General features: G+C 43.0%; 1 long non-coding RNA gene across 1 annotated transcript; it reads right to left on the minus strand.

Moving 5' to 3' along the window:
• LOC108793747 lies at positions 1–12289 on the minus strand. The gene is made up of 3 exons (XR_001941668.1): positions 12206–12289; positions 415–417; positions 1–10 (listed from the first exon to the last, which is right to left on the minus strand). It is a non-coding gene; the product is annotated as an uncharacterized LOC108793747 (long non-coding RNA).
• Between the last annotated feature and the right edge of the window lie 1279 nt (positions 12290–13568).

The raw sequence follows: 13568 nt of genomic DNA on the forward strand, positions 1-13568 counted from the left end.
TAGAAGCTGCCTGTGGAGTCCTATGTATAATCCTGCTCCAAATAAACAGCTACAAATGTAAGAAATATATTTTTTAAAACATATTTTTGGTTATGCTGTGTGAATGGGAACACATAACAAAGACATAGGGCGGGTTTTCTCAAATTCAGCTGTAAAAGTGGAAAAACACTTTAAGGCATCCCCCAAGCCTGGTATTTTGTATGTTTTAAGGTTTTTAAGCCACATTGAACAAAATGTTCTAGATTTGTTTGGCACATGTCCCTCATGGCAGTGCCCAGCTACCCATGTCCTTCTTTTCACCAAAAGCTTGCAAATTAGCCTTTAAAAAGGGCAGAAACAAATACAAGATTCTCCTACCATTTACTTTAATGGGATGTGGGCGTTACAGTCGGGGTTTGGGGATTTTGTTTTTACCAACTGCCCAGCGAACCAAACTGCCCATCACTGTTTGCTGTCATAGGGACACGGCTCATCACTGTTTGCTGTCATAGGGACACTGCTCATCACTGTTTGCTGTCATAGGGACACTGCTCATCACTGTTTGCTGCCATAGGGACACTGCTCATCACTGTTTGCTGTCATAGGGACACTGCTCATCACTGTTTGCTGTCATAGGGACACTGCTCATCACTGTTTGCTGTCATAGGGACACTGCTCATCACTGTTTGCTGTCATAGGGACACTGCCCATCACTGTTTGCTGTCATAGGGATACTGCAGGTAAAACTTTAATTAATCCTTGCAGTGGGTCAACCCCCACACTCCAAGGGTTAAGTGCTCGTTTTTGCCTAGGGATGAAAAGACAAAGTTATATTAACCCAATCCTCCAAGTCGGAGCGGGAGAGAGGCTATAGGGACCAGTCTAAGAGCAAGCTCTCGCGGAGGATCGGGTGAGTATAACTTTTTCATTTTTGAACCTAGAACCAAACGAGCACTTAACTCTTGCAGTGCTTAGGTAACCCCATTGCAGATGTTAAGAATTCATTTGCAAGGAGTTCTGCTTTAATTGTGCCTATGCAGCAATATAGCAGTGCACTTCCTGTGTCCAGAGCTTCATAGCTGTATATCCGCAATGGGAGATCTCAGGCACCGCTGCCTCTGACTGCTAGTTTCAGGAGATTTGGTAATGTTACTACTGTGCTGCTCACTGTTCTCGTACCTCCTATCTGTCCCTCATTTGAAACCATATCCCTCTGTCCTTCTTTACTCAGTTCTCCCTTTTTGGACAGATATGTAGACCTCTGTAATAAATACAGCACTTAACAACCAAATGTGTTACACAACATAAAACCTTTCCCATAGACCTCTTTTATTTTAAGAAGCCAGTGTAAAGGAAACATAGTGATGAAAAAAGCCAATCATTTTCTGCTTATGAATTCTAGATGGTCTACATAACCGGGGACATGACACGGGACTTTTCCTTTGCCTACAAGCTGTGTGCTAAAGGATTTCCTTCCTTTCTGTCTCAGAAAGTTGGGAAGTTTCCTTGCTGGAGGTTCTGACATGAGGAAGCAAATCCGTGCCTCTACCAAGATGGCCTCCTCCATATGGAGACATTGTGGAGAACAAGACATGGTAAGTCTGTAATGGGGAAAGATCATCTGCAGGGAGACCACAGGCCAAGCTGGGGTCCAGTCCTTCAGTTTAGTTCCTCCTTTAAGAAGGATGGTCACACCAATACATACATTTAAAGGTCTTACATCAAGAAAATACATCTGCAGAAAACAATGAGGCTGAATATACAATACTATTAGTGTAGAAAGAAATCGGCCGCGATACCGAGTATTTGCATGGGTACTCGTACTCGTGCAAATGCTCTGATGTCTAAAACGAGTACCTGTGTCCGCCATCTTCCACCGCCGCACACAGAACTCAGTGCAGGGGCGGACTGACCATTCGGGCAGTCGGGCACGGACCGAGGGCCCGCGGCCATCAGGGGGCCCGTCACTGACCGTCCCCTTGCCGCTACCTCTCTGCCATCTGCACCCAGTCAGCCCGCCCGTGTCAGATACAGCTCTGTAATAGCCGGCTGCTCGCTCCTCAAGTGGGTGCTCGGCAGGTCCCCAGTGGGCTGCCCTCTACAATGCATGACCCCATAATCTTGTATTGCCCGGGGGCCCCATATGTCAGTCCGCCCCTGACTCAGTGTATACCACGGCAGAGCACAGAAAGGGTGTTGCCGTGAAAGCGCCATGAAAAAAGCACTTGTGGGTGTAGCCAATCATTTTTTGGTTATGAATTCTTCATGCTCTACGTAACCGGGGAAATGACATGGGGCTTTTCCTTTGCCTACAAGCTGTGTGCTGAAGGGTTTCCTTCCTTCCTGTCTCAGAAAGGCAGTAGGTATGCTGTCTTCCTTGCTGGAGATTCTGACATGAGGAAAGCCCTGCCTCTACCAAGATGGGCTCCTCCACAAAGAGACAGTGTATAACAAGGCATGGTAAGACAGTAATGTGGAAAGATCACCTGCAGATAGACCACAGGCCATGCTGATGTCAAGTCCTCTAGTTTAGTTCCTCCTTTAAGAAGGATGCTCATACCAATGCATACATTTAAAGGTCTTACATTTGGAAAATGCGTTCTGCAGAAAACAATGAGGCTGAAAATGGAATACTATTAATGCAGAATGAAAATAATAGTAGTACTTCCTGCTCTTCTAACAGAATGTGGCTAACAAGTTGTCAGAGCTGTACAACGTGCTCCTGAGAGCGGGTTATCCTCTCAATTCACACAAAGTGGGGAAATACTGCAGCGGAATATACCGCGGCAGAGCAGAGAAAGGGCGTTGGAGATTTTCATGGCCTCAGACATCAAACCACAACAGAGCATCTGTAGAACTTTCACTAAAGACTCATCACTGTTTCTGTTTCAACTGAAGTCAGTCTTCCCTATTTCAGTTTCTGTCACTTTCCCCTTAAACCATTTATAAGCCATTCCCCCAAACATTATTTTGGTTTGGTTACATGTTTTCCCATCTTGCTCTGTCAGTTCCCCCATTAATCCTCCTTCAGAGCTTAGAGCAAACTTAATAAAAGTGAGTATTTTGCACCACGCAAACATTGTAGTCCATCACCGGAGCAAGCTTGGAGTGGTGGCCTCTTTACAATACACACAGGGAGCATGGGGAACAAAAGTAGCCACCCTCCAGAAGGAAGGACAGTGTCAGCAGCAATTCAGAGATGATTGGAGGATCTACAGCCGAGTGATACACAAATAAGATAAATGTTTTGGTAATAGTTAGGGTACTTTAATGTATTTTTAAGATTCAATTACCGAGTTTAGTGTCACTTTAAGAAGCCATGTTCACACACCCTCTCTTTGCACCACTAGAGCCATTGCTAGAGAAGCTTATGGCTAAGAGAGAGCACATTACCTCCTGCATGTGATCACTAGGTCTGAACACTGGCTCCGGGTTGGGAGGGAGCTGTGATGTCTCTCCCTTGTTTGAGTTTCAACTCCAGCAGACACTGAAGATTAGACCGTTGGGGATGAGGTGAGGGAGTGTGGCTCCATAAATTTAAATCCAGCGGGTGGGGGGGTCTATGAGCAGACCCTGTCACTTTCCACTGATTGAGTAAAGACAAAGAGATAGTCTCTCTAAGACACTTAATTGAGTACATTTTGATGGCACCACTATGTTTACAGGAATGGGGAAAGGAAAGGTTCCCTTTAACATACCAATAAATTGCTAGATTATTTAATATATTTCTGTAATCAATCTACGGGTATTAGAAATGTGTGAAGCATTTTTAACACTGGCTTATTGCTCTTGCAGTTGCTTTGTTAATGATCAGAAATGTTGCAGAACAGTCTTTTAGGAAGAGCAAATAAGGACAAGACCAATTTTTGAGAAGAACCAAAAGCTGTAATTCACCAACATCTGGGGAAGCACTGGTCCTCAGTGCAAAGCATATTAAGCTCAGTCAAGCTGACAGTTACAAGTGCTCAACTCATTTTGAAACCAACAGTTAGATTGTGTAATTGCTGAAGCAGGATATGAGTTTTATGTTATTTATACTTCTTATCTATTTCTGGGGAGTTTGCTTTACATTGAGAGATCTTCTCAAAAAGTCTGTCATCAGTCATAAGCCAGAAATTCTAAGGCTACCTACTGATTTGACAATGCCCGCCAGGTATGTGCAAAAATCTTTTATAAGAACAAACTTTAAGTAAAAGAAAAAAGAAATCTGAGTGTGAGATTGGTTTGAGATCAGGCAAACAACTGTACCGTTGAAATACACATACTGTATGTGAACCCTTTTATCTGCCAAAGAATGTGTATTTCTGTCCAGTCGCACAGCCAGGGACACCACTTTTTCTGCTGGAGTTAAAGTAATATTAAAGGCTGTTCGTTTTTTAGCTTTATGCATTCTCTGCATTAAGGTAAAAAAATGGCCAGTACCTTTTTGTATTCCCCGTCCCCCCAAAAAATTACCTGTGTCACCGCTGTCACTGACGACGGTCGCCGAAGTTATCCTCCATTACCTGAACTCCCTGTTTGCAGGAAAAGGATACAGAGGGCAGGCAGGGAAGGAAAGCCATAGGCCATAAGCTCCTTCTGCTGTCAATCATCCTGTTGGGAAGAGTGGAGGGGTGTGGCCTGACAGAGGAATATGTGTGTCTATGGCGCACACAGCTACTGCGGGCACGGCCAGGGAACCCTATGCACGTATGCCTTTTTAACGAAGAAAACGAGGAACCAGCCCTTTTTTAAGATGAAGAACACAGTATTTAAACAAAGATGGGCCTCCTAGGTTTCAAAAATAAAAAATAAAAAACCCCGAAGCTTTAATATCACTTTAAGGAATACAATGGTGTCATCTCCCTGCCCTAAGTCTGCTGCTTTGACAGTGAAGGAGCAGCAATGCACTGATAAATCATCACTGTTCTGACTCTGGTCTCATCTTTTGTCAGTATGTTTCAAGTCAGCACATGTGCATGTAGCAGAGCCTAAATGGTGCCTTATGCTGCCCCTCTTTCTCCCAGTCTGTGACCTGAATGCTTCATTTACAAAATAGGCCTTTAGTTTGAAAATGCTGCTTTGTGCTTCTTCTTGATACTGTTATTGTCATTTACAGTTACAGAGTTTAAAAGTAATGAAATTAAATAAAAAAAATGAAAGGGGTAAATTTATATAGAACAAACTTTAAATAAAACAAAAAAGACATCTGAATTTGAGATTGGTTTGAGATCAGGCAAACAGCTGTACAGTTGAAATACACATACTGTACGTGAACCCTTTTATCTGCCAAATAATGTGTATTTCTGTCCAGTTGCACAGCCAGGAAGCCGTGGAGTATATATATAAACACACACTATATTACCAAAAGTATTGGGACGCCGGCCTTTACACACACATGAACTTTAATGGCATCCCAGTCTTAGTCTGTAGGGTTCAATATTGAGTTGGCCGCCCTTTGCTACTATAACAGCTTCAACTCTTCTGGGAAGGCGTCCACAAGGTTTAGTAGTGTGTCTATGGGAATGTTTGACCATTCTTCCGGAAGCGCATTTGTGAGGTCAGGTACTGATGTTGGAGGAGAAGGCCGGGCTTGCAGTCTCCTCTCTAATTCATCCCTAAGGTGTTCTATCGGGTTGAGGTCAGGACTCTGTGCAGGCCAGTCAAGTTCCTCCACCTCAAACTCACTCATCCATGTCTTTATGGACCTTGCTTTGTGCACTGGTGCGCAGTCATGTTGGAACAGGAAGGGGCCATCCCCAAATTGTTCCCACAAAGTTGGGAGCATGAAATTGTCCAAACTGTCTTGGTATGCTGATGCCTTAAGAGTTCGCTTCACTGGAACTAAGGGGCCAAGCCCAACCCCTGAAAAACAACACCGCACCATAATTCCTCCTCCACCAAACTTTACACTTGGCACAATGCAGTCAGGCAAGTACCGTTCTCCTGGCAACCGCCAAACCCAGACACGTCCATCGGATTGCCAGACAGAGAAGTGTGATTCCTCACTCCAAAGTAATCGATAATACGAAACTCTCTAGAGTCCAGTAGCGGCGTGCTTTACACCACTGCATCCGACACTTTGCATTGCACTTGGTGATGTAAGGCTTGGATGCAGCTGCTCGGCCATGGAAACCCATTCCATGAAGCTCTCTACACACTGTGCCAATCTGAAGGCCACATAAAGTTTGGTGGTCTGTAGCTATTGACTCTGCAGACAGTTGGCGACTTCTGCGCACTGTGCACTTCAGCATGAAGTTTGTGTAAGTGTAGGTGTTCAATGCAAATTAGCCATAGAGCCCAAAGAGTTATATAACGGTTTCCCACAGAATATTGTACAAATTCTATTTTGTGTGTTAATGCTTTGAAAACCTTGCTTCTATTAATAGTTTGCAATTGTGCAAGTATATGTATATCTCAGAATTACCTTTTCTGTTAACTTCCCAATTTTTCAGAAATGGAAAAGCCCTGATATGTTTTATCAAAGGTCACAACCCCCGTTCATTTCATTGTCATTTCGCATAAAGACAGTTTCCACTTTAATCACCTTTTCATTTGTTATATCAACCAGACCAGACAGAGGGACATAGGGCCTGTCCCTCCTAATGGCAAACAATTGGAGCTATATATTTGCTCTTGACATACGGTATGTAGGCTCTGCTCCTCCTACACTCTCCAAAATGAGTTTACTGTAAGATTCCGGTCATTTTGCAACCTACTTATTTCCATGTGGTGTGTCACAGACCATACTGCCTCTGCCTTGTTGAAGTAGATCTGTATAAAGAGAATCTACAGTCATTCCATTGTGTTCACTGTTTTACTATTATATATTTCAGTGATCAGTTTAAAGTATATTTATAGGCAAAACATTTTTTTAGTTTTGGATAGAACAGTAAAGAGTCATGCAATGAATCCAAACTGTCAGCACCCAAGTGTTTAAAGAAATACAATCCTTTGGGTGGTTTATTATTATCCAGAGCTTATTCCAATGGTCCCATAGAAAAGCAAACTAGAGAATGATCTCCACGACCTTGCAGGTCTTTCCAGACTGGGAAATCTTTATGCAAAACTATAAAGCAGAAAGAAAGCAAACTGGAACTTAGATTTCAGGAGAATGGTTTGCCCTCAAAATGTGTCAGCACTATGCACTAATGAGGCAGCGACAAAGGGTTACTGAACAGGGCCTATTGTTGGCAATCTGTATCTAGTAATTGGGCAAGCCCCACTTAGACGAATGTTATGTCTATGTGCTTCTTTTTTAAACACTTTTGTGAGTATGTGAAATATTTTTGAAAAGGTTCTATGGAAGATATTGCACGAGACTGGTGTGCTTCTGTTTTATAGTAAAACCCCCGCCAGTTTTTTCTTTGCATGTAACTCATTGAGGAGATTTCCCTTCATTTCCTGTCCTGGAGATGCAACATGAAGTGAAAAGAAAGTGGAATTCCCACCTTAAAACTGCTGGTACTGGAAAAAGTGACACCATTTAAAGGTGCCCCCTCTTTTCCTGTTCCAGTGACAACTCAGAATTATGAATTTACTTTTGCCCATTCTTGCTCATACTTGCCAGTGACCAAAGTGGACCAATAGAGAGTTTGAATCTTACCAGAGGGACACAGACAGCAGTAAGGGGTTTTAATCCTTCCCTACTCTAGCTAAAACTACAAAAAGAACATTCATACACTTCAAAGAGAAGAGAATATATTGTGGGTGGGGAGGAGGAGATGGGCCTCTCACCTTGTACCCACCACTAGCCAATATCAAAAGCCCCAAATACTTACCTAAATCCATGGTCACATTATGTACCAGGTCCCCAGCCTTCTGACTGCTGGATTGCAGAGTGGAATGGTCCTACTTCTGCAGATGTCCATGTCTGGGTGACATGGACACTTCCCATTAGTTGCCCTGCATTGGAGTTCACTCAGGCTCCAGAAGACTCCGATAGCATTATGACACGTGAGGGTCATGTGATGGCAGATTCAGGAAATCATAAAAGTGTGTTAGAGGGGATTTTTGTTTTAATTTAAGAATGGGGAAGAGATGGAGTAACATTTGTCTGTAGATGATATTTAAGTAATTAAAATAGGAAATAGCATGCATGCAAAAAGTATAAAAGTTTTGAAAAAATTACGCATCAAGACTTACTGAAAACCCTTTGATCATCTATATTTAATGAATCAGGGACTCTTAGTCTAAGAACAATATCCTGCATTCTGATTAAACTAAGGTTCTTTTAAGCAGGTTCTGAGTCATTCTAGATGAATGTGTACTGACTCAGGGGTCACCAGATAGTTGGATCTGTAGTTTATATTTGCATACTACTGTTCGATTTTACTTTTTCATGCGCTTCCCTGGAGAATTACGCCACAAGAACACAGAGGGAGATGAAGTAGCAAACTAGGCCATTTGCTATAAACAGATGCACTTTATATAAGCAGGCCATATTGGGCTTTGCTCTGACATGCTGGAAAAAGAGCCAGTTATAGCAAAATTTCAGGTATATTCAAAAGCCTTCCTGTAGTTTTGAAGCAAACCCATGGCAAACCTGGAACATTTAAATTGGGCTAGTGATAAAAAAAATAGATCAGTTAATCCAGAGATAGACAGCTGAAGTAGCATGCAAATCTTTTCCTGTAAAAGTTGATCTTTGTCCCACCTATTGAGCTACCTCCAAGGATCCCTAGGGAGGCCGAAGTAGAGGTGAGTGGGGCCAAGTAAAAGTTGAAAATTGAATGTAACTTCAGCTGCCTACATGTTTGTTATGGTTCTTGCAGAGTCCCTGTTGGGTTCTACAGACCTTCGTTGAAAATCCCAACCAGGACTTCCAGAAGACCCGCCAGTACCTCTAATGATATTCACAGAGCCCTGCCATTACTTCTAATGGCCCTCACAGAATCCAGGTCAGTAAGACCAATGATAGCCATCGAATCTGGACCAAAACATCCAGAGTGCCCTGATGGGAGCTCTTCTGAGCTGATATGAACTTCTTGATGCTGCAGGAGTTCCTTTTCTTGATGTTAAAACAAGAGCCTCATTAGCTGCCTCTGCGGCATCTTTTTGTTAGCCCTCTAGAGCAGTGGTTCTCAACCTGTGTAACCTCAGGACCCACATTTGTACTTGGTCATTAAGTCGCGACCCAAGTTGCACTGCAATGGAACGCAAGACATTGCGGTACTGCACATTGGCTGCTGTGCAGTGATGGCGCTCCATGCATATGTGCATTGCTTGTACAACTCCTTTGCACACCCTGTAGAGATGTCAGGAGCCAGAATGTGACATCACTCCAGTCCAGGCACCTCTACCGGACATGCGAGGGAACTGTAAGCAATTCTCGTCTGGATGGAGTTCCCTCATGGCCATAGCTCCAGCCCACCCCACCTCAAGCTGGCACTCAGGGCCAGGCAGCTTATTCTGAATGGCTGCTTGGTGCGAGAATGGACATTACTGTGCTAGAGGGAGGCTGAGGAGCCTCTCAGCTAGAAAAGTGGAGAGCATGCAGCGACCCACTGAACAAGGGTCCGCGACCCACTTTTGGGTCACGACCCACCAGTTGAGAACCAAGGCTCTAGAGGGTCTCATGGAGCTGGTCCCTAGGGCAGGGCTGGGGAGAGGGAGCAGGAGGGCTAAGCCTTTACAATGTCCTCTTCTGCTCCTCCCAAACTGTTAAATTCATAACTAAGAGGATAATTGAATATTCATATCCAATACTGTCTGAAAACCCCTAAATTATGATGCGCCATGAAATGAGCTTTAAATTAAAAATAAACTTGGCGTAAATATGAAACATGGTTGGGCCAGGAGAGTTAAAGCAGCTTGTCAGGCCCCTGACCTTTGTAACCTTTCCATTCTTGGTATGTCTGTTCTCATTTTGATGAGGTCCAGCTATGTGTGCAATTAATTTTACAATATTACTGTCCAATACCAAGTTATGAAATTGGGTTCATATTGTAACTCAGTTTTATGACTTATGACGCGGCCCCAGTAGTTGGGTCCCTGATTGCTATACAGTGGGTTAAGTGGTGCTGGTCATCATCTAACTTGGAAAAGGACCCTGCACATCATGTGCCAGGCCTGAAGACATCTGAAAAGTATTTAGGTAAAAGCAAAACATATACCAAAAGGGCTTCTGGACGCAGGGAGAGCACTAGGGTGTGGATGAAGGAGCCATGGGGTAGATTTTAAGCATAGCTTTGTTTTAACTTTCAAGTATTGTTGTAATAATAATTTTAATTTTTAAACCTGGCAGAAGACCATGATTAGATTTGGTAAATTAGCAGATGTCTGCTAAAATTAAACAATGACTGAAATATACTTATATGTACTTTGCATATGTCTACAAGTAACCTAATCAATAAAATGTCTGTAATTCCCCCCAAAAAGCTAATGAAAAATGTTCAATGTAAAAGTGAGAAAAGTCCCCATCTTGTCTTCTGTGTCACATACTTTCCCCGCTGATTTACCTGTTGCTCAGTTTATCTACATTAGATAAGAAATAGAATAAAAAAAGTTCCCCCTTCCCTCCTCCCCTTCCTCCGTGTTGATTTCCTATATGTCTGATTATATCTCGGTTTCCTATAACGAGCTTCATGCAGTGTGTGGTCACTTATCAGACAGGATCTCCTCTAGCTTGCTTTGAAGAGACAACTTTCCCTCGGCTCCGACACCTGTTTGATGTGGTGGGCTTTATCAGAAATCCATACTTTCTCGACATATGAAGGGTTGGTTGGCTGGGGGAGATCTGCTGTCTCACTTTCAGTTCTCTTTTCACTCTATCTTACCTTTCCTTCTTATCTTTTTGGGGCTCAATTATTAAAAAAAAAGTAGCAGAAAGTGACTGTGTTGCTCATTACAATACCTTACATCACAACTGTTGTTTTCTAACTTGTGGTAGAAAAAAAAAAAAAGTCAGAGGAGAGATGCAATGACCGAGTAGTGGCAGACAAAGCCACCACCAAAGAGAAAATAAAGATCACAAAGATTCAAAACGGACAACAGGTTGCAAATGAGTGCAATACAAATTCCAAAAAGTTCTTTAAATATATTCATATTAAACAAAGTCAGGTCTGTGTATATAGGCCCCTTACAAGATAAATCAGAGTTGGTAACTGGGGACACAGAGAAGGCAAATCTATTAAATATTTTCTCCAGCTCTACGCACACCAATGAACACGGTGGCACTCAAGTCCAAAATGGCGATGGAAGTGCCACAGGCTCTAATGATCCACAATGGCTGAAAATTGATATGGTCCAGAAACACAGATCAAAACAAATTGCTGATGAGCGCAACTACCTAAATGCAAGCTAGTAACCAAATTGGCTAACAATGGAGTAACACAATGGGCTGAGAAACATGAATGTCATATAGAAGTGATAGTAGGGAAGTGATAAGCCGCGAGCGGCTGTGTGACACAAGGCTCCCGCTCGTGGCTTATCGCTTCCCCCTTCAGCCGCCGTGGCTCGGCCTGGCCAGTTGAGTACGTGAGCTCGGCTGACAACCCGATCTTCAACTCCGGTCCGACAGCCATCTACCTTCCATCTGTCAGTGCAAAGGACCCGACTGAAAAGACCCTGAAGGGAACCCTGCGGGAGACTCCCGGGCAAGATTGCTCACATCCCAACTGTAAGTCTCCTACCATTGGTTCTATTTCATAGGGCCAGCCATATTATGGCTGCCAGTACTTCTATATGACATTCATGTTTCTCAGCCCATTGTGTTACTCCATTGTTAGCCAATTTGGTTACTAGCTTGTATTTAGGTAGTTGCGCTCCTCAGCAATTTGTTTTGATTTGTGTTTGTGATATATACAGGGTCCCTCCCCCTGCAGTGAGGAGCATTGCACACCATTCCATAGCAGTCACTTTCTGGAGTTGTGTCCGTCCCACAGGAGTGCGCTCTATCAATTGTGTTTTCTATGGTCCAGAAACAGTTAGACAAAATAAAGGGGAACATAGCCCTTGAACCAGATGAATAACACCCACACATCTTCAAAAAATATGAGCTCTTTTATTTCAAAGCCATGGTATCTAATTTTTAGAGACTTTTAATGACTGGCTTGTTAACAATGGAGTGGGGCAAGGCCAATGTGGTACGCATAGTTAAAAAGTCTTTATCAAGTAACTTCACGCCTGTGAGCTTAGCTTCCATAGTTGGGAAGATACTTAAGAGTTGGATATAGGATTGCATGTTTTTGCTAGAAAATAATGTTATAAGCGATAGCATGATTTCACAAAAGAAAGACATTCTTACACAAATCTACTTTCTTCTTATGAGGAAGTGAGCAATACATTATACAAAGGAAGGCTGTGGATATAGTATACTTGGACTTTGCAATTATAGTGTGACACAATTCTCCACATGCGGCTAATGTATAAGTATAATGTATAAGTTAAGGTCAGTAAGTATAGAGTATGAAATCTGTAATTGGATGGAAAACTGGCTTAAAGACCGTATTCAGAGAGTGGTGATCAACTAGTCATAATCTGAATGGTCTGAGGTTGTTAGCGGTGTCCCCCAAGGTTCAGTGTTGGGCCCCTTACTGTTTAATCTATCTATAAATAATATAGAGTTGGGGATTAAAAGTACCATTTCTGTGTTTGCAGATGACACCAAGTTATGTAGTGGAATAAGGTCCTTACAGGATGTCTCCAACTTAAAAGCAGATCTGAATGCACTGTGTGATTGGCATTTATTTGAGAAATTAGGTTTAAAGGAGAACTATGGGGTCAGTGTTTTTCCCCATAGTTCACGAGAGGACAAAAACTAGCATCCTCCCATGACCCAAAGCTCAGTATATCGCGAGCTAGAGCTCTTGGTATACTGAGACCGCCACAGCCGGGACAGATCCTGACAATACTGTCGAGATCCACCCAGCTGCGTGAGTGACAGCTGGCTCTGCCTATCAAGAGGCAGAGCCTGCTATACCGCCCCCTCCCCGTCTGTTCCTCCAGTCAACGCTGGGAGATCGGAGCGGGAGGGGGGGGAATCCCTGCAGGGAGCCATGACTGACAGTCACTGCTCTCTGCAGGGACATGATCAAGAAGTGAGCGAGCAACGGTATGTGTTCACTCACTTCCCCCTGTGTCCCTGCTAGGGAATTCACCTTCTCTGTTTGTCACAGTGACCATTGTCACTGGACTGAATGTGAGGGAAAATCCAAAACTTTGAGTTGTGTAAACCACATAAGATGTGTGGTTTACACACCTTACCAAGCCATTTGTTTCTAAGAAAAACGGGGAGATCTTCAAATCCAGAGTCTTATCCAGTGACATGTGTCTACGAATATTGGGTATATCTTCAATTTGGGAAGTCTTTTCCAGTTACATGTGTCTAAGAAAAATTAGATCTTCAAATCTGGAAGTCTTATCCAGTGACATGTCTCTAAGAATATTGGGGATATCTTTAAATCTGGAAGTCTTATCCAGTGACATGTGTCTATGAATATTGGGGAGATCTTTAAATTTGGAAGTCTTATCTCGTGATGTGTTTCTAAGAATAATGAGATCTTCAAATCTGGAAGTCTTATCTCGTGATGTGTGTGTAAGAATATTGGGGAGATCTTCGAATCCAGAGTCTTATCCAGTGACATGTGTCTAAGAATATTGGGGAGATC

The sequence above is a fragment of the Nanorana parkeri genome, unplaced genomic scaffold, assembly GCF_000935625.1.
Source record: "Nanorana parkeri isolate BGI_ZX_2015 unplaced genomic scaffold, ASM93562v1 scaffold779, whole genome shotgun sequence".
Lineage (NCBI taxonomy): Eukaryota > Metazoa > Chordata > Amphibia > Anura > Dicroglossidae > Nanorana > Nanorana parkeri.